A 26,442-nucleotide genomic window follows, 5' to 3' on the forward strand; every position below is an offset into this window, starting at 1 on the left:
TTATGGGAGAGCGTGGCCTGGCCTCCTGCAGCTGCTGGGGTGGGGGGTGGGGTGATGCTCCAGGCCCTGCGTGATCTGATTGCCCCTCCCGGACACTGCACGCTGGTGCGAGTTCTGTGGGCTTACGTAAACTGGGAAGCATTTGTGAATGCAGCTTCCATTCCCTCTCGACAGAGATTCTATGAACACATTTTTTATTCATTCCTTAAAAGAAGCCCATTAAACAAAACTCCCGATACATTCCTTCATTGTACGAGGCACTGGTTTACAGCACCGTGACCTTTGTAGAGTCAGCCTGGATCAGTGCAGGGATTCTTTTCACACTGAAAACTGCAGTGTTGTGGATGATGTTTCTAACTGTATCCGTCACCTGTTAGCTGGGTTAATTATGAATATAAGATGAATGCCTATGCGATGTATGTTACATATCTCTATCCGTTACTGTGTCAATATGTAGCGTACACATATGCACACAATACGTGTTACGTAGAATCACATACACAGAACATCTGTATGTAGGTGTATATACACACACATGCCCAATGATTAAAACTCACCTAGAATGGTGTTTACCTGAACACTGACAGTTCTTTATGGGATGGACATTTACATTGTTCTCTCTCTCAAGCCATCCGAATCCTCTTGACTTTGACACTAAGACCAAATTTGGAAATCTTTTAATACACTGAGTGAGCTTGAATAGTTTGTTGATCTGGGTGGGTTCATAATAGTTTGCGAGATTAGGCATAAACACGGTAATCCCTTGAAGTTCTCAGAGCAGTACGGCGTTCTTCGTTAACTTGGACATCTTTTGTACATATCCCTAGAGTGTAAGAGGGGCTGCCTTTTACATGAGATTTAGTAAAAATGGCACAAAGAGTTTGTGTTATGTTGGTTTTTTGGTCTTATTGGGTGAAAAACTTAAATCTGACCTAGTGAGTCCTCCTGCACATAAAGAGCTAAATATTTATTTTAAATTTGAGTATCACAGCTATGTCTTCACATTTCTTAAGGCCCTGGGGCACCTGGTGGCTCAATTGGTTAAGCATCGACTCCTGATTTCTGTCCAGGTCATGATCTCAGGGTCCTTTGATCGAGCCCTGTTTTGGGTTCCATACCCAGTGGGGAGTCAGCTTGAGGATTCTCTCTCTCCCTCTGCCCCTCCCCCTGCTTGTGTTCTCTCTCTCAAATAAGTAAATAAATCGTTTTTTAAAAAAATTCCTTAAGGCCCAACTTAAGGCTGCTTCCTTCATAACTTGTTCTGATCCTCTGTATTAATTTCTAATTGCTGCTGTCAAAAATTACAGCAAAGTTAGTGCTTAAAACAACACTAATCTATTATCCGTCTGGAGGTCAGAAATCCAAAATGGGTTTCACTGGGCTAAAACCAAGGTGTTGACAGGGCTGCATTCCTGTCTGAAGGCTCTAGGGGATGGTCTGCTTCCTTGCTGCCTTTTGCAGTTTCTCCAGGCCACCTTGGCTTGTGGTCCCTTCCATCTTCAAAACCATCAGTGGCCTGTGGGGTCTTTCTTGCGGTGTCCTCTCCTGCTTCTTACTCCTCTGCCTCTTTCTTCCCCTTTGAAAGACCTTCATGATGAAATTGGGTCCCCCTGGAGGATCCAGAATCATCTTTGTTTTAAGGTCAGCAGATTAGCAGGGTGTTTCGTTTTATTTTGTTTTTAGATTTTATTTATTTGTCAGGGAGAACACAAGCAGGGGGAGCGGCAGGCAGAGGGAGAAGCAGGCTCCTCGCTGAGCAAGGAGCCTGATATGGGACTCGATCCCGGGACCCTGGGATCATGACCTGAGCCGAAGGCAGACGCTTAACTGGCTGAGCCACCCAGGCGTCCCCAGCAGATTAGCAATCTTAATACCATCTGCAATTTTATTTCTCCTTTGCCATGTAGCACAACATATTCACAGGTCTGGGCACTAGGAAAGGCATCTTTAGGGAGCTATTATTCTGCCTAGTGTGGTCACTAAACCAGAAATGATTCGTGTGCTTTTCACACGGTTTTAGTGACCACTGTTTCAACTTGCTATCGTTCACATACATCCCTTCTACATTTTTTTTTTTTTTGTCTTTTAACCTATGGACAAGACAGGACCATGTCTACATCACGTTTGTGTTCTCTACAGTAGATAGCAACGCTGAAAGAAAAAATTCATGATTCCGTATAAAGTTTATCCAAAGACACATTAGTGAGAAGGGAGGAAAGTCAACTACAGAGGTACAGAAAATGGAAGCAGGCAAAAGTGGACGGATAATCATCAGTATTCCCACCCAGGAGAATAGTTTTGCATGTGTCATGGTGTCTAAGCAAATAATGTCATCGGTGAAAGCCTATCACCCACATAATAGAGTTATTACAGTTTTTCTCACTGCATATTAATATTTTGGCATTTTAAAAAATCCTTCTGCATCTTGGCTTTTTTACTGAAAAAGTTCTCCGAAGCCTTCTGAACTCTGAGCAGCTTACCCTCTCTAGTCTGAATCTGCAAACGTTGGGAAGTGATGGCCACATGAGGGGGTGGACACCCTGTGGGGGGACCAGCTGAGCAGCTCACCCCCAGTTGCCAAGTGGTACCCACAAGCTGTCCTCAAACTCAGAGCGTCTTGGCTTTAAAGCACTTCTAAATACATGCGGCTTTTCTATAAGTACGCTGAAGAGCAGAGAGAAGTGAATGATTTCCCCAAGAGGTTCAGAAAGTCAAGAGTTTCTCCCAGGTGTTATCTTTAGACTGCATGTGACTTATTCTCCTTCCTGATGTATTTGTGTAGTTCTAAATAGATCTTGAAAAAGTTTCAACTCTTCGAAATACAAGCAGTGTCATTTTAAGAAGTGTGAGCACATATTATCTTTACCATAGTTGGGTGATGTGGGCAGGTGTTCTTTTCCTCTCTTACGGGGGAGGAATTTAGCTCACAGAGTGTAAGTGACTTGTCCATCACACAGTGTATGATGTGTACAACATGGTGAGTAATTTGAATCTAGATTACTTCACCCCAAGCTCCATGGTTCTTCAACAGTTTAGTCCTACACAGACTGCTTTTTCTTGGCCTTGGTGTTTTCTATTAATTCATGATCTAAATAACACAACATTTCACAAAATGTGTTCTATGCCATATTAATCCAGTGATATTCCCTGTGAAAAGAAAGTATTTTATAATCAAGTCTGTAATTAACAATACTTTAAAAATTAAAGCATGTATTAGCTTAGCTGTAAGTATGCATGCAAAATCGAGTAGTAGAGAAATCTTTGAACTTTTTACCCCAGCATCTTCCAAATTCATAAGACCACAGATCTCTTGCCTTCTGCCCTCTTGCTCCCATAATAGCTAGTATATTTTGGGAAGGGACAGATTCTAGGTCTTGGGTTCCCAGTTGGTCAGTCATGATCATGTTGCCAGCCACAGTGTGCAAATGGAGGAGCTAATGGGCAGAGTGTGGCTCTGCCCTCTATGTCCACTAGGAATGTTTTCGACAGCAAGTACTAAAGAACCTAAGTGATTTTGGTTGGAACCCTTGGAAATCAAAGTATGGTGCTTAATCAGCTACGTAGATAGCACCTGGGAACTTGTTAGAAATTCAGAATTTCAGGCCCCACCCTAGATTTGCTGAAAGGGAATCGCTTTGTAACAAGATCCCCAGGTAATTTATACGCATAGTAACATTTAAGAAGCATTGATTTAAGCCATTAGGACATTAATTTTTTATGTAACAAGAAATTCAGAGGTAGAGAATCCTATTTTGATTGGACCTCTAAGGGGCATCCAGAACTTGGGGTCTTCTTTCCTCATGGTGGCAAAATGGCTGCCAGAGCTCTCTGTGTTCTGTCTTTTAACTGCAGGCAAATAGAGCTGGAAAGAGGTGGGTGCAAAAGGCTTTTTTGTGGTTTTCTCTTTTTGTTAAGGGATATTTTCCTTCTCAGAAGGCCTCTTGTAGACTTCCCCTTAGTTCTTATCAGCTTAGTGTGGGTCACATAGACCAATTAACCAATTAGACCACCCATTAGACCAATACTAGCAACATGCAATAGGAGAGCCTCGATTGTTTTTAGTCTTGACAAGTACTGTCTAAAAGAAATATGCTAGCCTCATATACAATTTAAAATTTTCTGGTAGCCATATTTTTAAAAAGAAACAACAGCTGAAGTTAGTTTTAATAGTATATTTTATGTAACCCGATCTATCTAGACTATTATCATTTTAACATGTAACCAACATATAAAAATTGCCAGTGAGATATTTTATATTCCTTGTTTCATACTAAGTCTTTATGCTTATACTACAGCTCAACTCGGATGCTAAATTTTTATAATAACTGATCTGTATTTGGATCTCACAATTTTTTAAAAAGATTTTATTTGAAAGAGAGAGTGAGTGAGAGATAGGGAAGGGGGAGAAGGAGAGGGAGAAAGAGACTCCCGTGCTGAGCCCGTCATGGGGCTTGATCCCAGGACCCTGGGATCATGACCTGAGGTGAAGGCAGATGCTTAATGGACTGAGCCACCCAGGCTCCCCACAAAAGTCACAGTGGAGAAAGTGTTCGCATGCCCAAATTATTTCATGTATCATTATTTTCCAGTAATCAGGTTTGAGGCCTTAAAAATGTGGTTCTTCAGTCCCACCAGTCACATTTCAAGTGCTCAGCAGCTGCACGTGGCCAGTGGCTGTCACCCTGGACAGTGCAGGAGGGCCCTCACTACTCCGCGTATGGTCCAAGGACCAGCAGTAACAGCACCGTCTGAGAACTTGTTAGCACCACTGAATTTGGGGTCCCACCCTGGATGTAGTCAATAAATACCTCTCTTTTAACTTCATGCACATAAAGTTTGAATAGCATTAGTCCCTATGATGTTCCCAACTTTGGCTATGATTTAGAATGAAGGTGGGGACACTAGGAAATACTGATGCTTACACCCAACCGCAGGCCCTTGGAATCAGAAACTCTGTGGTAGGGTCCAGGCATCAGCATTCATTATTCCAATATGCAGCCACGTTTGAGAAGCACAGATCTAGAACAATCCCGATTTTTCCTCCTAAGATTCAGAAGCACAGTAACGTGAGTAGTATCGTAGTGGAAGTATGAGCATCAGTCTGTGCTTGACTCCCTCTGTTCTGTGAATATTTCCAGCAGGGAGAGGACTCTGGCTGGGATCTGCTATCCCTGCTTAGGATCTGCTATCTTAGTCTCCTTCCTGTATTCCATCACTGGCTAACTCTTTTCCTGTTTCCCCATCAACACTCTCACCATTGATTATCTTCTTTAGCGTTCTTGCTTGGTGCTAAAGCCAGTCTGGAAGGCCATCGGTGACTACGGGCTCGTTCCGCCGCCTCATCCCTGCTCTAGTCCCAGTGAAGACTGTTGTCTTGTTATTCGTTAACTCTGCATCCATGTTTCATAGACAGTGGCCTTTTTTTAGTTCTTATATTTCCTCGATGGGATTTCCAGAATTAATTGGCTTCAGGTGTTCATAGCTCTGCCTCCTTTTTGCGTATTGTGTTTTATCTCTTCTCTGATGGGAAGGTCAGGTGAGGTGGGCCATGAAGTCTGCTGACTTAAAGCAGCTCTGAGTCTCTGAGCTCAAACTGAGACGTGAGTTTTCTGATCTTATTTGGGTGCTTTGTAAGCTGCCTGACAGCACTCCTCGGGGCTCCTGGAGATCCAGAATGTGCGCATACCTCAGAGCATGGCCTTGTACATTTTCATGCCTCTGTTGCAACGTTTCTCTTCGGAGGAGGGGACTTTAACAGGACATACTTGGGGAAAAATAGGTGCTCCCTTACTAGGAACTGCGAGGCTCTCCCCATTGCAAACAGACCCATGTTAAAACGAAAGTGTTGAGGTTGAACCAGCTGTAAAAGATGCTGTCTGTGGTCCCTTGGACTCGAGAACAAAGGGACTGATCTGACAGCCTTTTGAAACCGAACCTGTTCCTTGGCAGAGCAGTTTCTGTGCAGCATACAATGCCGTGATGAGTAATTGCTGTCAACTCTAATAAAAAGACGTCTCTGAGATTTAGGCTGTGTCATTTGGGTTGTGTAATAAATAAAACAACTACGTATTTGTATTTATTAGAAGAGAACTAGATTTTAAGTGAAGTCTATCACTTTCTAGAAATCATTAAAGTATAAATGATTTTAGTCTACGTTGTATAAACAAATGTGTGAAGATCAACATTTTAAAAAACCTGGAGCCAACAGAATCAATTTTTCATCTTACCTCTAAAAATTAGTATTTTAACTGTATAGATTCTATGATTTAAAAAAAAGTCTTAGATTAAAAAAATCTTATTTTGGGGGGCGCCTGGGTGGCACAGTGGTTGGGCGTCTGCCTTCGGCTCAGGGCGTGATCCCGGCGTTCTGGGATCGAGCCCCACATCAGGCTCCTCCGCTAGGAGCCTGCTTCTTCCTCTCCCACTCCCCCTGCTTGTGTTCCCTCTCTCGCTGGCTGTCTCTATCTCTGTTGAATAAATAAATAAAATCTTTAAAAAAATAAAAAAATAAAAAAAATCTTATTTTTGATATTTAAAGTTGTAATGGGGGGGCTCTTGCCTTGCTAGTTGATAGAAAATGCACTCTTGATCTCAGGATTGTAAGTTCGAGCCCCACATCGGGTGTAGAGATGACTTAAACTCTTAAAAAAAACAGTTGTAGGATTAAAAATCTTTGTCTCATTTTAAAATGTATCACATTTACATAAATGTTGTCTAATACTTCTATTGCCATAAAAATGAATATGCTAAAGTCCCCATGAAATTTTTAGATATTTGTTGGAGGTGGTCCAATAGCTAATGGTCAGTAAAGCTCCTTGAAAAATATGGCCCACAGGACTCAAATTATGTGTAGAATAGCTGAATGTCAAAAGTATAGTGTCAACTGCCTAGAATTTAGAATTAAGAGATAGGAGGAACCACCTCACATTGTGGAGAGCCAGAGAAATGTTGACTCTTCTGCATTAAACACTATCCAGTGAAAGGGGAAAATCTCATAATTAAAGGCACATTCTATCTGGTAGACTATGTCTTTATGCCTGCATATAGAACGCAGTAGGTCTCATTGATGCGACAGTATGCTAACAATAGGTGTGTTGTGACTTGCCGTGTTCCTAGCGCTGTCAGAAATAATCTCACCATCCTCTGTGACTGAGGCAGGGTCGGTAACATTTTGGTCCCATCTGACAGATTTGAAAACAGAGACCCACAGAAGAGTAACATATACCCCAAGTCAGCAGAATGTCGAATTAGAAGTCATTCTTCTTACCCATCAGCTGGTGTTTTCTTTACTGCAATACGCTGTCTTTTTATTCCTTAAAGCCCTCAGGCACCGTCCTGTGCTTTTAGACATGAAAGGACCAGCCGGTGAGTTGGAACACCCCCACATGGGTTAGACCAGCCTGGTGGACTGCTCCTGTCTCTGGACTATAGAAACATGGTCCCTTTTGCTATAATTCTAAAAATATTATAGCTTTGAAAACTTAATTTTCCTATAAATTTGGCAGAAACTTCATGGCAAGATTATGCCTGAACCAACAGAAGGATTTATGGAATCTTTATCCCACTTAGCGTGACTAGCCATAGGTTTTACTGCATAAATACGGATGTATTTGGGATTTACTGGACCGTACTGTCTTTGTGGTAACGACTCAACTCCACCATTGTAGCTAGCACAAAAGCAATCAAAGAAAATATGCACTGTCTTCCAATAAAACTTTATTTACAGATGTAGGTAGCAGGCAGACTTGGCCCTCTGGCCAACATTTGTCAACCGCTGGACTAAATGCATAGATCTGTCAGGGCTAATGCATAACGTATGATGTATGCACCATGTTACCTTTCTGAATTTGAAACATATCAGACCTCAAGCGTTTTTGGTAAGGAATCATGGGCCTGTATCTAAAATGTTGAAGAAGTTTTGTAGAAGAGAAAGTCCTCTCCGTTTTAGTCAAGTGCTAAGACCTTGTATACAGATGACTGGAGAATTAAAATTCAGGTATTGCCCTTGCATTAATCAGGAATGAGTTCTGTCATTCAGAAAGTACTTAAACACATAGGTTCATGTTTTTCCTACATAACAAGAAGTTCAGAGGTAGGTAGTTCAGAGCAGGTTCAGAAGCTAAGTCATTCCCTCAGGGCTCCTGCCTCTGTCCAGATTCGTTCTCCACCATCCTTAGTTGATAAGCTTTCTTCCCGAAGCACTTTACCTCATGGTTACAAGATGTGTGCTGTGCCTCCAGCTGTTACATGCATACTCCCAGCAGAAAGCAAAAGAAGCAAGCAAGGAGCTATTGTATCTATCTTAGAAAAGCAGAAACGTACCACCCGCAACTTTAACATACCTTTCGTTGGATTAAACAGGGTCACAAGTCTACCACTCGTTTTAAGGAAGTCTCGGGAAGCAGGTATTTTTAATTGGGTTCATTTTCATCACCCACTGAAATCAGGAGAAAGGATGTTGGGGCGTCAAGTTGGACCATCTGCTGAGGTATCTGGTCTTGTTTGGTGGCTGTTACATTTCATTACAGCTCTTTAACATTGTATAGTCTTCTCCCCTGGGCAGCATATCTTTTTAAGTATCCCCAGTGTTAGCAGTATTTTCCATCTGAGTTGGAAAATTAAATCTCATTATTCACATTCTTATGTAAATGTTATGTAACATGCATATGTAATCACTTCAGAAGGGACTTCTTCAGAAAGATATTTTACTGAGTTTAGTTTGGAGGACTTTGTTTAGATGGGACCCTTGGCGAGTGGGTTAGCAAGGTTGAAGAAAGAGTACAGTTGAAATCGGTGAAAGGCAGCTCGCACATTCAGCTTTGTAAGCAAGTCTTTGTTCTGAGGGAGGAGGAACCCACATTAGAGCCAGGTTTCATGGCAGGGTGCTGGTGAGCTCCGAGTACCTGGAGAGAGAACAGTTACACAGTAACTTTCTTAAGAGAGGACTCTGGTACAAGTTTGAGAGCAAAGCAATTAAATAAGCTCCCAGAGACCATTTTGATTTTCACTTGGGTATCTTGGGATTCTTGTCTTCCCCCCTGAAGTGGCATTTATTCTCTTCCCCGTCGGGCACTTTTCTTTATTTTGCATAGACTACCTTAAAAAAAAATTTTTTTAAATACACAATTTTAATGTCTTTTTCCTTTAGTGGGGCATCTAAAGTGGTGCACATGGGAATAGTATGACATGAATAGCTTCATGTATTGATTTGTTTAGACTTGAAGTGAAATTCTTTTTTTTCTTCAACTAAGTTCTGTGATACTGAATTAATTCTAGAATCTATTTTAAATTAGCTATTATGGCTAAGGTATAATCATGAGCCTCCATCTGTCAGATAAAGCCTCACCCCCAAATAATGCCCATTAGACCCTCACCTGCCATACTCTTAAAAATTACAATAAGAAAACCCCTAGTTTTTCATCCAAATGGTTCGTGGTTCTCAGGGTGTGCCAGGATAAAAGGACCACCAAAAACTATTTCGCAGGTGACCAGAAACGGAATGGTCGCATTTGATGACAGTGTAATTGTTGGGGGGGAAATTGGGAAGCAGAAAAGGGAAGAGAGCAGAAGGGAACTAGAGGGACCCTAATTGCTCATTTTACAGAGAGGGGGAGATAAGACTGCCTCATTTGGTGAATTAAGAAAGAGAGGTTTAAAATCATTTAAAAAATAAATGATCAGTTTTTCACTTCCAGTCATAATGGAGTGACAGAAGGTAGTTTTACTCCTCTCTAAATAAAGAGAAAACCGGATAGAAGGGGGGGAAAAAGGGGTTTAAATACAGGGGTCTAAAGGTCAATTGAGAAATGAACTCCTGAATCAACAGTAGTGGTGATGGAGTGAAGGAAAAAGAGAGGGAAAGGTATACCATGGAATCAAAAAATGATCATTTTTAAGTTAACAAAGAAATAGGGGTTTGAGTGTATCATCTAAGGGTGCATTCTCCAATTCAGTAGCTACTGGCCAAGTGGGGTTATTGAGCCACTGGCTTGTGCAAATGAAGATGTGCTATAAGTGTAAATATATACACATCAGATTCGATCACTTAGTGTAAAATAAAAAAAGAATGTAAAATACCTCCTTAGTTTTTGTGATAATTATATGTTGAACTGATAACTTTGGATATATTTGGTGTAGTATATATTGCTAAAATTAATTTTACCATTATTTTTTAATATTTTTATTTTCAGTAGGCCCCATGCCCAATATGGGGCTTGGACTCAGGACCCTGAGACTGAGTCGCATGCTCTACCAGCCAGCCAGACACCCCTAATTTTACCTTTTTTTTTTTTTTTTAAGATTTTATTTATTCGACAGAGATAGAGACAGCCAGCGAGAGAGGGAACACAAGCAGGGGGAGTGGGAGACGAAGAAGCAGGCTCATAGCAGAGGAGCCTGATGTGGGGCTCGATCCCATAACGCTGGAATCACGCCCTGAGCCGAAGGCAGACGCTTAACCGCTGTGCCACCCAGGCGCCCCCCTTTTTTTTTTTTTAATCTTCAGTGTGATTACTAGAACATTTTAAATTACAAATGTGGCTTACACTCTACTTCTGTCGAACAGCCCCTGCCGTGGAGGTGTGGAGGTGCACGAGAGACATTTAAATCAGAAATTATCGATTTATTTATACACATTGCAGGAATGGACTGGGTGCAGTGGGAAAGGAAGGCTTTTGTTTTATACTTGTATATATTTTAGAAAAATTGTTTTTACTAAATATTGAGCAGTTTCAAAAGGATATTTGTAAAACAATGAAAAGCATGAGGAGTAACAAATAACCCTCTCCATCACCACGCAGTTTAAGGGAAAAAACCAAAAACAACTCCCCATTTACTTGGAAGACACTCTTCCCTCCCCACTCCAGGCTGTTGTTTTAATTTTAAATTTTATTACTTCCTACTATTATAAATAATCACAATCACTCTTAAAGAGAGTTTTTAAGCGGAAGGTATCGTCTATCGTTTTTTTGTTGGTTTGCGTAATCGGGCAGTATTAAATTTTAAACTGTGTCTGACATTCGATGCAGTGGTTCCCTTTATGAAATGTGTTCTGTGTGTTCTTAAAAATGCACACTGCAAAGAGCCATCTAAAGCTGATGTCAGGTTTTTAAAAGCAACTATTTTCGTATATCTGTCTTATAATTATGCACGTGCGTCTACGTGTGCTACCATACGTATGCACTTGACGTTTGTACGCATACGAACAGATGCATATACGGCTACTGGTAACATTGCTTGTCTCCGAAGTCTGACTGCCAGACAAAAGGAGGGGATTTCATATTCTTGTTTGATAAATTTTCAGAGAAAGGTGGTCACGGAATGATATTTACTTAGCTTTGATCATTTTCTATATTTTCCGAATGAAAATATTAAAGAATTACAGAATTTAAAATAAATGTTTACGTTCTAACAGTCAGGGCTTTCTTAAAGCCCAGCACATTGCCTTGGCAGCTAGGAAGCAGTATGCTTAGAAATCTTCAAAGGAGGGGGTAAGTTACCCAAAAAGTATTAAAGCCGTTGTTTTCCTTCTCTCCCATTCAGAATAGAGTAGTCCAAGAGGCAAGTGTTACCACTTTCAGACCAACCCTGAACTCAATGCCTTGCCTCATCCTTCAGGCACAGGCACGTGGAAAGCACTAAGTCTTCACCAGTGCTCGTTTGTTCATTTTCAACACATAATTAAAGAAGCATCTAAGTAAATCACATTAATGTAATGAACTATATTTTCAGTAGGACAATTGAAACAAAGGAGATATATGGATCATTTTAATTTGCCGAATGTAGACCATAGATCAATAGTACTGTTTATTTTTTCTCTAATTACGAATGTCTGCGTGCCTGAAAATGATTTCTTCAAATTCATAAAATTACAAAGAAGAAATGAAATATTTACTGTGAGCCTAATATCCAGGCATAAACAGTAATCTTTTGTTGTGTTTATTTCTAGTATTTCCAGACATACACATAAATAGTATTTTAAAACTTTGGACATATACCATGTATATGCTGGTTTTTTCCCCCCTGAACATTCTATCATCAGTGCTTTTTCATGGCATTGAATATTCTTCATAAGCATAGCTTTAATGACTTTGAAATAGATCATTTTTGAGAAATCAATTAAAATATTCTAAGAGTTGGGATTGAACATATTTATTCCTTTACTTGAGTCTGAGTGTGTAATTGATAGCATAAATAAAAAGATGATGAAATGTTTATCATCTCATAATCAATAGTGATTAGGCGAAGGAAGTCTTCCCTGTGGATGTGGAAGACATGTCCAAGGACGCATCTTTTAATGGAAACCGTCTGGTTATGTACTCTGTACCGACCAATAGTTGAAAAAGCAGAGACGTCATTAATGCAATGTGGCATGAAGCTATAACCTTGCATCTTAGGACAAAAATGAATCTAGATTCTATTCTTGCCTCAAGGAGACAGAGGTTGTAGGTTTATCTTTGCTGGGTTGTTTACCTGTAACTAATGACTGATTTGGCATACAGTACCATTATCTAGGGGAATTCCACCTTTGCCAAATCTAATACATGCCATGAAAGATGGGATGTGGTGGTGGTTATGGAAACAGTGGGGGAGGGTATGGAATTATGTCTTCTGAGGTCAAGTGGATGAATGGGGTCAGTGGGGGCAGGGGAAGGAATGGTTGTTATGGTATAGGGATCCAGGAGCTGGTGTCATGGGGGGAGAACCACTACATTATTTTTAAAGTGGAAGATCAGAGACATTTGCAAGGATTATAATAAGAGCGTGGTAAGACAAGATGGGAGGCTCAAACAAGTAATTAGGTTAGTGGGAGAGTGGAGAGCTCCCACCTCTTGATGCCTTCTGTCGGCCGGCCACTTGTCTCCCATGGGGTGGGATAGGAGTCCCCTGCGTAGGGAGGCGTGATGGAAGACTCCACAGGGTTTCTTTTCACTTGGCACGTTAGCATAGCAAGATTGGAGGCGGTGGGAAGGGAGGAAGTAGATGGAAGGGCGCAGAATCGTAGTTAGCAGAGGACTGTGAAGCGTTGACACTGCCTGACATTCCATGAGCAAATGAAGGCTCCTTTTAAATGACTTGCAGAAGGTCGTAGGTCATTCACAAGGAGTCCCAGGAAGCTGCCAGCCACTGTTGGCTATGGACCTTTTGAAGATGTTTCTCCTAGAAATTCAGGGTCCGAGATGAGAATGGAGAGAGATGTCTGGGTCTGACGCAGGAACCATAAGGCATCCTGTCTTGGGCTGGCACCCGGGGGTGATTGGTGGGATGATGGAAAAGAAAGAAAAAGCAATAAAGATGTTAAAATGGTTGCCAAAGCAGAAGTATCCCTGAACTTTTAATTAGATAGTCATTATCTTGAGGTTAGTAAATGTCGCTTATATATTAAATCACTGTATTTCTTGCTTTTATGCCCAGCTCCGCAAGTCTTTGAAGTCTTTAGAAAGGCATCTTTTTATAAAGTTTGAGCTCTTTGTAGAGCTAAACCACCAGCTTTGACTATGGGGAGATCACTAGATTATTGATTTAGAACACAGATACCCTCAAGAAGCACCTTTAGCGTTTTGGGCTTTGAAACCTAAAGATAAGTTTCAGACTCTCTGCAGAAATTCTGTCTTCCGGTAGTTTCTCTTGTTTTCTCCTTAAAGAGCCCTGGAACTAATAGGGTCCCTATAACCTGCCGTTAACTATTAAATCGATGTGCTCGTGTGGAGGGGAACATTTATTATTGACTAGCTTTTTTTTTTTTTTTAAGATTTTATTTATTTATTTATTTGACAGAGAGACAGCCAGCGAAGAGAGGGAACACAGGCGGGGGGAGTGGGAGAGGAAGAAGCAGGCTCCCAGCGGAGGAGCCTGATGTGGGACTCGATCCCAGGACTCCGGGATCACGCCCTGAGCCGAAGGCAGACGCTTAACGACTGCACCACCCAGGTGCCCCTATTATTGACTAGCTTGACCAGAAAATCCATATGAGTTATTTTCTTATAAAAATTCTTACTTGGTAACTACCAGAAGTGACCAGATGGAAATCATAAGAATTTCTATTTCTCTGGACAACCAGAAGGCACAACCACAGGGAGACCCTTCTGACATGAATTTGGACCTCTCACCAGTGCGTATTTTGTTGGAATAAAAATGTGTTGACTGGATCAGCTCGGACTTGGCTAAAGCCAAGTACTCTGATACCTTTGGTGTTCTAGGCGACCATGGTTGTCTGTTCATTAAAACAAAGCATCATTTTGTCTGGACGTTTAGCCTCTTTTCTTTGGCTAGAAGTACTTGGAATCTTCGAAGGCTTGGGTCCCATCCTTGGCCACACACTGGAGTCACTGGGGACTTCTGACAGTGGCTGAGGCCTGAACCCCTCCTCCAGAGGCTCCATTGTAATTGCTCGCGTGCACCCCAGGCGTGGGGAGTCTTAAATCCCCCACCACCCCTCAGAATTCTGTATGACCAAGGTTGAGATCTGTCATCTTATTGACTTGTTTATCAAACCGGTCCCATAAGGTGGGGGTTTGTAGGTGTGCCTGTCAAAATGCAGATTCTGGGGTTCTAGCCAGGAGAATCAAATTCAGTAGTTTTAGGACAGCCAAAAGAATTCAAATCTGTAAGCAGGCCCAAGCCCCATTGTAATTCCAACAGAGGACGCCCTTAGGCCACACTCAGAATCACTTTCTAGGGCTCTTTCTAAAAAGAAAATGATTTGTGGTACTAAAATGTGTGTTGAGTGGTAGATCGTCAGGGATCCATAAGTGACACAGGCATATTTGAAAAAAGATGAAAAAACACTAGTGTGGTGTAGGGGCAAGAGTCCTGGGGTAGCAATACAAGAGTGGAATTCTGGTCCTCATTTTGCTTCTCACACCAGCTCTGTTGTCCCAGGTAAGATACCCAATCTCTCTACTAAGGCGAGCACTTTGCCTTTCAAGTGAGGACCTTGGGAAATAATCTCAGGTCTTCTGAAGCCCTGATACTTGATGAGTCTCTGATGCTACAGATTTTCTGTTGGCATTATTCGAACAGAAATTTCCAGCAGGATTCTAGATAGATGCATGAAGACAGTGAAGCAATATGCCTGCTTCCTGGGCCAGCAGTGTCTCCATTACCAAGCCACGTGTTAGAAGTGCAAACTCTGAGCCCTGACCCAGACTTATGGAAGCTGAGGGAATGGGGCCGCTCACTGTCCTAGAAATAATCCTTAGGAAAAAAGTGGCAAAGAATAAGAAATATTATATATATTGGCAAGCTGATTCAAATTGAAGGGGAATCTGCAAAAAATACTGAAATGTGGAGCCTCGCTAGACAGTATAGGTCTCCTGACCATCAATATCCTATCACCTGAGAATTTGTGAGATTTGCAGAATCTTGGTGCCATCCTCGTACTGGATCAGAATTTGCATTTTTTTTTAATTTATTTTTTTTGCATAAGATCTCCTGGTAACTCATTTGCGGGTTAAAGTCTGAGAAGCACTGCTCTGCATAAAGATGTTAAGACCATAATATCAGCTTTCCCTTACCTTCATAATATTAATGACACACCTTTCAATCTCTTTCACCCATACATCTGTAGTCAAATCCAGAAAAAGATGTAAGTTTGATCGTATTTCAATTTAATATTTGGTAGCTGTTGTTGTCTTTGTATTTTACCTTTTTGAGGCTTTTCAGCCTGTCTTGCCATTCTTCATTGAGAAACATTGCACTTTTACTTTTTTCTTCCCTTTTTCCCCCTCTTTTCAAACTACCATCTCAGTGTGAATTCCTGGACTACTTGAAAATAATTTTTAACTTATTTTTTTCTGGTACCTGGACTAATTCTTTAAAATAGGTGGAAAAAATAGATGGGTGTAGGGCATTGGTAGGTTGGTTTTGGTTTGGGGTTTTGTTTTGATTCATTGCTCTGTCTGTATCAGTCTCAATAAAAGGCTAAATTAGAAGATTAATGTTGCAGAATTTCCTTTTAAAAGGGAAAAATTCATCAAAGGATCCATTCATTCCAGCAGTGGAACTTTCTACACTAACAATAGAGAAGAACCAGCTCTGTGTAGTGGCCTCCTTACGGTAGGCATGAGCAACTTAGGATTTCACGATCGGAACAAGGCAAAGTTAGCATGAAATAGATGGAAACGGAGCACAGCATCCTGTGTACATCCTTATGTAGCAACTGAAAAAAAAAATCATCCTTTTAACCATTTTAACCATACTCTGGTCATAGATCCTAGATTCCCAAGACCTATTTTTAGCCGTGTCAAAAAATAGGTGAGTTCTGAAAAAATTTTACTGGCTCAAAAAAAAAAACATGAGATGAAAATGAGAATATTAACATGGTGAAGTGTTTCGTTAAATATCCTGCAAATAAGATAGTTCCTGGACTCTTTAATCAGCTATGCTAGTGCATCCACTTGTAACTTAAATCGTCCTCATGTGCTTATGTATAAACTAACCATACTTGCTATGGGTGCCTGTTCAGTTTGTTTGATGTGATTTGGGAGGGTGCCTTTGCGGGGGGGCGGGGGGAGAAAAAGCATTCTTAGGGCTATAAAGATCTTAAAACCCTGGCCTTCCATGGTTAATTATTTCCTTTTTTTCTCTTCCGTGGTTAGTCCATATCTCCTTTTTCTGTTTAGAAGTAGAAATTTATCACGTTTTTCTTTTTATTTGTAAAAACAAGAGTATACCACAAAAAGGCAATTTTTCATCAACTTGAGGTATTCTTTCTAGAGAAGAGGTTCCTGAGGTTTTGAGAGATTACAACTCATTGGATCATCTTATGGAAGCCAAGGATCTCTGCTCTGGACACATGAAAGTATGAAAAGATATACATTTTGGGCAGAAGGATAATGTTTCAAAGATTCTTTTGATAGTTTATTTTGTTGATTTATTTTTGTTAACTAGTATGTTGACTTTAGGAGTGTTAGTAAGAAAAGGGTAACTTTTCGGTTCATATAGCTTGAAAAGGTTCTAGGGTCTCTCTTGGCCTCATTGTGCTTGACTTCTGTCTCTCTGACATGCATTATGCTCTGTTCCCTGGCTTCACATGTCCATCATTGACAGCTCTGGACTGATATCCCGTAGCATCGAGCCTTGCAGAAGACAGACTCTACTTTCCGGGTCTCTCAAAGTCTCGGAATTGAGCGTCTTCATTCTGGCTGGCCAGATCCAAGTATTCTGTCTGTTCCTGAACTAAGAACCGTCTATCCCTGAGAACCAACTAAGAACCTCCGTGGCCAACCTGGGTCACCTCTTGGTAGGGTCCCCAAATAATACATAGGTTTAGAATCCCGGAAAGGGGACTCCTCGGATTCTTTCCGGAAATGTGTTATGAGAGCTGTCCACAACGGCAGGGACTGTCTCTCCCTGGAGAACGGAGGCCACGTGTTTTTATTTTCCCATGATGTCCATGAAGAGGTTTACTGTCTGAGCAGACCCCCGTCTGTCTGTGAGGAGGAGTGTGTGCGTTTTCTGTAGTTTTTTGCTGTTTACCTTTGAGCTGTACCATTCTTTAATGGCTGTCTTGACCTTCAAAACAGAAGAAAAAAAGAAAAAAAATTAAGAGGAAAAAAAAGGTTTGTTTAGTTTACTGTGAAATGAACTGTATGACTTATTTACAGTATTTTCAGTTCTTAACAAACACTTGAGCTTTGTTACCGGTGGGGGGGGAGGGGAGGCTGAGAGTGCAGGTTGGCCACAGGGGACTCTGAGGTGTTGCACCTTCACATGCAGAAACATCTGGATTCTTCGCATAGTTACCTTTGAGATCATGAGATGATTCAGGAGTGGAAAAGACACCCCACAGAGGTCATATCCCCGGTCACAAGCTTCCCTCCTGGAGTCCATATTACTGGAACCTGAGGAACTGAGAAGAGGAGAGGGGACAATTTCAAGAACATCGGGCACTCATCAATAGAAAGGGGGAGGTGAGAGGGGGCAAAGAACCAAAATCCACAGCCCACGAGGAATCCCTGCTGTAGAAAAGCATCTCATTAGCTCAAACCAAACTTTTTTACTCCCAAAATACATATCTTAATTCATTCCTTTAATAAAAATGTACTGTGCACATTCCATGCAAGGCATTTTCACCCATGCATCCATGACGCTTACCCGCACGGATACATTTCTCTTCTGAACCTTGTCACGTACCTGGTCTGTCCAAAGTGCTGTGCTTGCTCTAGCATTTGAGCAAGGTAGGTGGGCTTATTGAATTCGCTCAAGTATCTTCCCTGGAGTGTAACAGTGCAGGTAGCTCGGTCCCTAGGCATCTAGAAATGAGGCTTATTCCTAAAGCTTCAGGCTATGTTTGCCAATTCTCATAGGGAGTTTTTCTTTAAACAAGTCTGTAGCACTTACTTTAGGCTTAACTAATGTGTTTGGTTGTTAACAGAGAAGAAAAGATGCATTTAAACTCGCCAAGTAATGAACAACAGAAAACCCATGAAGAACAGGCTAACAGTTGATCAGTAGATGAAAGGTTTATGTTTTGGCTTCATTTTTCACTAATGGTAGTGTAATCCCTCTCAAAGGGAGGGAGGGAATGGTTCAGGAATGGACAGACCACCTGGATCTGAGCAACCAGAAGTAACGAGCTCAGTTTGAGACTTGGAGATACCTGGAAAGTAGTTTTTTTTCCGCTAGATTTGATATTGTGGATTATCAGCCTGGAGCTGTTGCCAATAAGAGATAATTTGTTAGACTAACATAGGTCATCTTTCCAACATAGTCAACAAGCACTGAGTAGTACGGAAAAATCTAGAAGACAGAGGGAATTGCACTTTGGCCGTGGACTGCTGAATTTAAACGGAATTTTTCTGGAACTTCCAAATAATCCTATCTTTAGGGATCATGACATGGGGCTGTTTTATAGAATAAACCAAATTTATATCAACAGAGATCACGACAGGGAAAAAAAACCATGCTGGGTGTTTCAAGCAGAAAAAGATTTAGTGCAGGGATTAGGTGCTGACAGAATGGCTTGCACAGCTGGAGACTGAGGAATGGTGTGGCAACCACTGGACTTTTGAGTACAAGGGCATGCCACCGTTGCCCTTGCTGCTGCCACTCGAAGATCTCTTTCGAACCTTGCTCGCAGAGCACCAGTGGCAGGAAGATGGTCACTGCCCTTCAAATATTTGAGGGTTTTGAATTGGTTCCAATTCTACTTGGAACCCAGCTGCAAAGGAGTCTTGGACATTTAGCATTTAGCTGGCCTCGCCAACTAAGGAATGGCCGAGTGGAAGTACACAGAGACTGTGCACAGTGTATACTGCAGTTTTAAGAAATGGGTTCTTCTTCAAAAAATTAAAAATAGATCTATATGATTCCATAATCCTACTTCTGGGTATATATCCAAAGGAAATAAAATCAGTATCTCCATTATCTGCACTCCTATGTTCGTTGCAGTCTTGTTATGGCCAAGATGTGGGGAAAACCTGTGTCTGTCAGTGGATGAATGGATAAAGAAAACATGGTGTAGGCATATGTATGTTTTTGTGTGTACGCACACACACACACACACAAATATTATTCAGCCTTAAAACAGAAAGAAATCCTGCCGTTTGTGACAGCATGGAAAGATACACTACATGACCTCACTTATATGTGAAATCCAAAAAAAGCCAAACTCATAAAAGCAGGGAGTAGAATGGTGGTTGCCAAGGAGTAGGGAAGATGGAGAGATATTGGTCAAAGGAGTACAACATTTCTGTTACGTAAGACGAATAAATTTTGGTGATTTAATGTACTGCATGGCAAGTATCATTAATAACACTATTATATACGTGAAAGTTGCCAAGAGTAGATCTTAAATGTTCTCACCGCACACAAGAAATATTAACTATGTGATATGATGTCAATTAGCTTGATCATGGTACGCATTTCACAGTTTATACCTATATCCAAACATCATGTTGTATACCTTAAATTTATACGGTTTTTATTGTTAGTTCAACCCACGAAAGGTGAGGGAAGAAATAGGCTCTCCTGGGAATTTATTAATGAGGTCCTTTTTAATCAAGAGAAACCCACCTCTCTACTAAGTTTAAAATTGTGTTAAGATTAAGCCTCAGTAAAAAGTGTATTTTTTTTTTAAATTTTATGTTTAAATTTACAGATAGTAAAATTTACGTTTTTGGTGTAAGTTATATGCGTTTTGACCAATGCATGGAGTCCTTAATCACTGACCTAATTAGGGTGCACACCGGTTCTGACACTCCATAAAACTCTGCTGCCTGTTGGTAGTCTAGCCCTTTCCCGAGCCCCTGGCAACCACCGATCTCTTCTCCATGATTCATAGCTTTGCCTTTTCCAGAGTGACCCAGAATAAAATCATACAGTGTGTGTTGAATCTGACATTTGCACAATGCATGTGAGTTTCATCTCTCTTGTTGCTTGTATAGATACTCCCTTTCATTTGATTGCTGAGTAGTATTCCATTGTACACATACGCTGTTCATGACTTTTCAGAGTATCACATATTTCTCTTTATTCAAAATCTCTGTATTTTTAAAAATACCTTGGGTATTATGAATCCTGGTTTGCCTCTTACAATAAAGTAAGGAAGAAAGCAAAAGTCTTCCCTTTCCTGGATGACCTCAAACTAAGTGTTCTTTATTGACAATCTGGTTATGTAATCTAATTATGAATCCTGAATAGGAGTAGGAAAATTAGACAAATCTCAAGAAATGGAACTTCTTCCATTCCTTCCATTCTAATATTTAGACCAAGTACCTACAATGTAGCCAGTGCCTATTCATACCACCTCAATGAGTTTCCCAAAAGATGAAATACCTTTTTAAATGAATTATCTCTTGATTGGTGCCAGATTAGAAAGGAAAGGCCAGCAAGGCCACCTAAATTTCCATCTCAAAAAAGGGGAAACATTTTTGGCTCTATTCAAGAGAGCCTTTCCTCTAGACAGATTTCAGCATGTTTTGATGATTCATTGTAGAAATTGGTTTATCATTTGCAGGAGGAGAAAGCACTGTTAGCCAAAGCTCAGAAAAAGAAAAATGTTGCATCATCCGCTATCAGGTTCCCAATGGACTTAGTGGGCAGAATGTAATAAATGAGCTTTGGATTCTCCTAGTTTGAGGACTTAGCCTCCATCTCCTTTCTGAGGGGTTCTATGATCATTCGTTATGTCAACTCTCTCAGTCATCCATTTTATATCTTATTTGGACCCTGACAGCACTATATTTTCTTAGGCTCAGCTGAGCAGTCAGGGGTGAAGAAGTTTGCTTATGCTTACTCTACCCAGACATCTTGTGTATTCTATTCCCTGTCTCATAACCTCATCAGGGAGATAGTAGTTCTATCGGCATTTAGCAGGTAAAAAAAATGGAGGTCGACAGAAGTTAGGTACTTCCCCAAAATTCACATAGCTCATCAAGACCTTGAACCCAGGGGCGCCTGGGTGGCACAGTGGTTAAGCGTCTGCCTTCGGCTCAGGGCGTGATCCCGGCGATCTGGGATCGAGCCCCACATCAGGCTCTTCTGCTATGAGCCTGCTTTTTCCTCTCCCGCTCCCCCTGCTTGTGTTCCCTCTCTCGCTGGCTGTCTCTATCTGTCGAATAAATAAATAAAATCTTTAGAAAAAAAAAAAAAAAGACCTTGAACCCAAGGCTGACTGGTAACAACGTCCATGCTTTTCACCTCTGAGTTTTGGCTTTTCCTTCGCATGTAAGCTTGATGTCATTTAGAAGACGTTAACTTTGTCAGCACTATTTTGTGTACATAAAATTACATATATCTATGATAGAGATGATGTCTGCTTATCTAGAGGACTTCCCCAAAGCGTTTTCTGAACCACGTGAGGTATGAGTACATGATACATCCTGCATAAAATGTTTGTGGACCAGTGAGGTGGCTAATTAGAAACACTGAGCTGCTTCCAAGAAGGGTTGTCCAAATGCATAGTGGAGTTCTTTACAGCACCTGTGCCTGGAGTCAGAAGATGCATTTCATGCCCAGCCTTCTTCCATCAGTTGAGGCTTTTAGAGTGTGTGCTTATTAGATTTAAGAGGGACATGTTTTGACCTCCTGATATATAAAAATCTTCTAAACAGAACTTTGTGGCAGTCAGGTTCTGCTCTATCATTTGAAAATAATTTGATGGAACTAAGATCAGGGCCTTGTACCTTAAACTTGGTAGGTGCTTTAGTACATTAAAAAAAGTGCTCTGGGGGCGCCTGGGTGGCACAGCGGATAAGCGTCTGCCTTCAGCTCAGGGCATGATCCCGGCGTTACAGGATCGAGCCCCACATCAGGCTCTTCCGCTAGGAGCCTGCTTCTTCCTCTCCCACTCCCCCTGCTTGTGTTCCTTCTCTCGCTGGCTGTCTCTATCTCTGTCAAATAAATAAATAAAATCTTAAAAAAAAAAAGTGTTCTGCTCATGAGGATGCTGATTGGCAATCAGAAATCCAAGATGGAGCATTACTGATGCTTTATATGCTGCTGTAATTATTATAGTAAGATGCTTACTAAGTGTTAGGTCGCCAACCTAGGCTATCAGTCCTGCCCCCCCCCGCCCCCACATTAAATGTTTTTCTGGACAACATTGTTTCAGCACTTTCTAAGTAGAGTATTTCATTATGACAAGATGTATATTTGCTAGGTGGCTCTTTGCAAAGCAAATAAGCTACAGGAGCTCTGCTCTGGGGGGTGTTAATTAAACTGTTTTGGGATGTTCTGCTCCCACAGGGTGAGCAGGTGTGAATACATTTTATGGTGAGCATACCCTTAAAATCAAAAGATGCTCTTGGTTGATATTAGGCAAGGCCAATTTGCTCTTTGTTCTAATGAAAAGGTAGGTCATCATAGCTTATTCACCAGCAGCAATGAAGTTATGAGCTTCTAGTTATAAGAATCATTTTTCTCTTTTCATTTTGCCTCCTTTGTTACCTAGTACAGTGTCTGATACACAGCAGGTCCTTTCTTTTCCCCTAAAGATTTATCTATCTGAGAGAGAGTGCACGTGAGTGGGGCACAAGTGGGGGGAGGGGCAGAGGGAGAGAATCTTCCGGTAAGGTAGGAGAAATTGGCGGGGGGGGGGGGGATCTCCAGTGGGGGTTAAAGAAGCCTTCCCAGAGTCAGTGGTATCTGTGTTCAGTCTTAGATGATGGGTAGAATTAGCCAAGTGACGGAGGAGGAAGTGGAGGCTGTAAGAGTATTCCGTTTGGATGCTGTACCATATCCAGCATTGGTCACTGTAGGTGGGGAATGTGTGTGTGTGTTTGGGATGGATGATGCAGGTATGATGTGAGAGCCAGATTATATAAATCTTTGTTAAGCCATGTTATTCAATGAATTTTCATTTTGTAGATGGCGGAGAGCCAGTGAAGGATTTTAATCAGGTGACATGATAAAACTTGCATTTTTAGAATAGTGAGCTAGGCTCCTGTGTAGAGAATAGTGGGAAGGGCAAGTTAGAAGACTGTGTGCGGAGAATAACTAGGGACCTTACTGCAGCTCAGAAAAGGAGTGATGGAGACTCAGCCTGGGGCATGAAAAGGGGGCAGATTCGAGGGAGATCCAAGGGGTAGGATCAGTGGGAGGGACTTCATAACTGATTGGGTGGACAACAGAGAGGACTGAGAGGACAGAGTCACTTTTCAGAGCTGAAAGTGTGAATTTCAGTTTCTGTTCCAGGCCAGCATTGGCTTGTTCTCACAATTCCTTTCCCTATAGAAAGAAAAAGGCAAGTTCAGTGTCAGAGGAAGGACGGACATAGTTCTCTGTGCGCTGTTGGCCCATTTGGCTTTCCTTTAGGATGCTGTCGTTTCTTGAGTTCATATTACTCGTGGCACATTCCTTCAGTAAGCTTTGTATGCATGCAGTCTCTAAAGACCAGCAGTGCTGATTCCTCTAATTTGCCATCAGACAGAGAATGAAAGGCACCAGCAGGGTGAAAGGGATTCTGTGAATCTTCTCCAGCGTCATGGGTGCTGTACTCCTTAGGTGTTAAGGCTGAGCATGTCTTTACCTCCAAATAATCTGATTTGGACTTTATTCTATTTTTACACATGTAAACGTGTTTGAAATTGTGTGCCTCTATGAACCTTCACGTGTATGTTTGGGAAAAACAAAGTTATTTCCAATAACCTTGGGCAATGCGTTTTTATAATGGAAAATTCTATCCTTCAACATACCATAGCATTAAAGAGAAATGTATCGTTTGTCCTATGAAAGCCATGCCTTGCCATTTTGCTCTGTGCTTTGTTTCTGGAATACCCAGACAATAGAAGCTTTTCTTGGGAGGGTTTCTCTCCTGGCTGATAAGTTTTTGTTTTGTTTTGTTTTTTAAGATTTTATTTATTTATTCACGAGAGACAGAGAGATAGGCAGAGGCAGGGGGCGGCGGGCGGAAGCAGGCTCCCGGCAGAGTAGGGAACCTGATGCTGGGCTCGATCCCAGGACCCTGAGATCATGACCTGAGCCGAAGGCAGACGCTTAACCGACTGAGCCACCCAGGTGTCCCTGGCCGATAGGCTTTATCTGTTGCCCCAGTATGAAAATAAATGTATCGCATACATGTCCCTCATTAGCTGACAGTCTCATTCTGTACATTCTGAGTTTGCAAATGGTAAATTCCCTGCCTGTGTAAAATTTTAAAAATCTGTGCTAATTACCTGGTCCTTTTCCTCCTTCTCCCTTTTAGCTTTGTTATATTTGTTCATTCAAGTGTGAGAAAGATATAACCATGCTTACTATGCTTGAAAAAATTTTCTAGCTTGGAACTCTTTGAATGTAATGGAGGCTCTTTTAGAATTGTACCGTATCATGGATAATACTGATGTCAACCACACAGACAATGATTTATGATATTCCGTATGACATAGCATTACCTGGCCAGGGTTGGGGGCGGGGGAGAAAGCAGGTGGCATATTAGAAAATGGGACTCTATTCATATGAGAATAGAAGAATGAAAGAAAGATCGCTGTTTATGGAGTGCTTTACTTGGTCTAAGTAAAGTGCTAACTGCTTTACGTGTGTTTTCTTACACGACCTTTGCAAGAGGTGGGCAGTGAGATGATTGTTGCAGGGTTGAAGAAAGTGGGGCTGGGAAATTTATCTAGCCGTCCTTTTCCAATTCTGTTACAAGGAAAAGATGGAAATGATTTTGGACCTAATGTTTCCATTTCAAAGTTGATGCTTTTAACCAATACACGTAATTTAGGATGCATGTGGGACTAGTTGAGGGGAGAGCACAGCAGGGAGGCAGGGAAGACAGAGAGAAAGAAGGGAAGGAAAAAGATGAGAAAGATATCGCATAGGTGGGCTAGTAACTTTTGACAAAGAGGGCCACAAATATACGATGGCTCGCTGGCGTGTTCGCATCTAGAACATGAGGCAGGTGAAGCGGTTGGCAGGGCTGCTGTGTGTTTTCAGTGATTCAGGGATGGAAGCTGATGAGAGCTCTGACATCTTTAATATCTAGCTTCCAAGTTCCCCCGGGGGTTAATGGCCACCTAGAAGCAGCAAATTGCATAGAGGAATGAAGGCGTGTGGGAGGGTGTGTGGAGCTTGCCTAGGCGTGGTACCCATCACTGCCACTGTCCTTTCACAGACCAGAACCATCACACAGCTCTACCTAACTGCAGGGGAGGCAGGTGAACGGGGCTGTGTACGGGCTCCGAAAGACGAGGAATGCACGGACTTTGCTGATCTGTCAGCAGTAGGCCACAAGTCCCTATTAGAATCACGCCTCCATATACATATTTGTGGCTTTCATTCTCTCTGCTTTGTGAGAGAAGGATCATTTGTCTCATTTACAAAACAAAGAATTGAGATTCGAGGAGTTCCCCCAAGGTCATGTGGCTATTTATTGGTAGAGTGCAAACTCCAGCATGGCTCGGTTTCATTCCTGGGCCTTGTTCTTTCTTCCCATCTTACCACACGCCTTGTTACCACGAGCTCACTGGCCACAGTTGAAGTCCTTGGATAAGGAGCAATCCCAGAAAGTAAGATCTAAATCTCAATCCTGGGCTACTCAAAATATGGTCCATGCAAAGAAGTCAAACTCTTTCTTTTTGTAGATGACATGATACTATATGTGGAAAACCCAAAAGACTCCATTCCCAAATTACTAGAACTCATACAGCAATTCAGCAATGTGGCAGGATACAAAATCAATGTACATTGGGTGCCTGGGTGGCTCAGTCGTTAAGCGTCTGCCTTCGGCTCAGGGCGTGATCCCGGCGTTCTGGGAGGAGCCCCATGTCAGGCTCTTCCGCTGGGAGCCTGCTTCTTCCTCTCCCACTTCCCCTGCTTGTGTTCCCTCTCTCGTGGTTGGCTCTCTCTCTGTGTCAAATAAATTAAATAAAAATCTTAAAAAAAAAAAAATCAGTGCACAGAAATCAGTTGCTTTTCTATACACTAACAATGTAACTGTAGAAAGAGAAATTAAGGAATCGATTCCATTTACAATAGCAACAAAAACCGTAAGATACCTAG

The 26,442-nt window shown here is 41.6% G+C and overlaps 1 protein-coding gene across 4 annotated transcripts in view; it reads left to right on the forward strand.

The window, feature by feature from the left end:
* The window catches only part of PLCB4 (phospholipase C beta 4), a 399,303-nt gene that overhangs the window by 180,785 nt on the left and 192,076 nt on the right, over positions 1 to 26,442 (forward strand). The window lies entirely within an intron of this gene.

This window comes from Ursus americanus, chromosome 22, assembly GCF_024610735.1.
Source record: "Ursus americanus isolate L20-20 chromosome 22, mUrsAme1.1.p, whole genome shotgun sequence".
Taxonomy (NCBI): Eukaryota; Metazoa; Chordata; class Mammalia; order Carnivora; family Ursidae; genus Ursus; species Ursus americanus.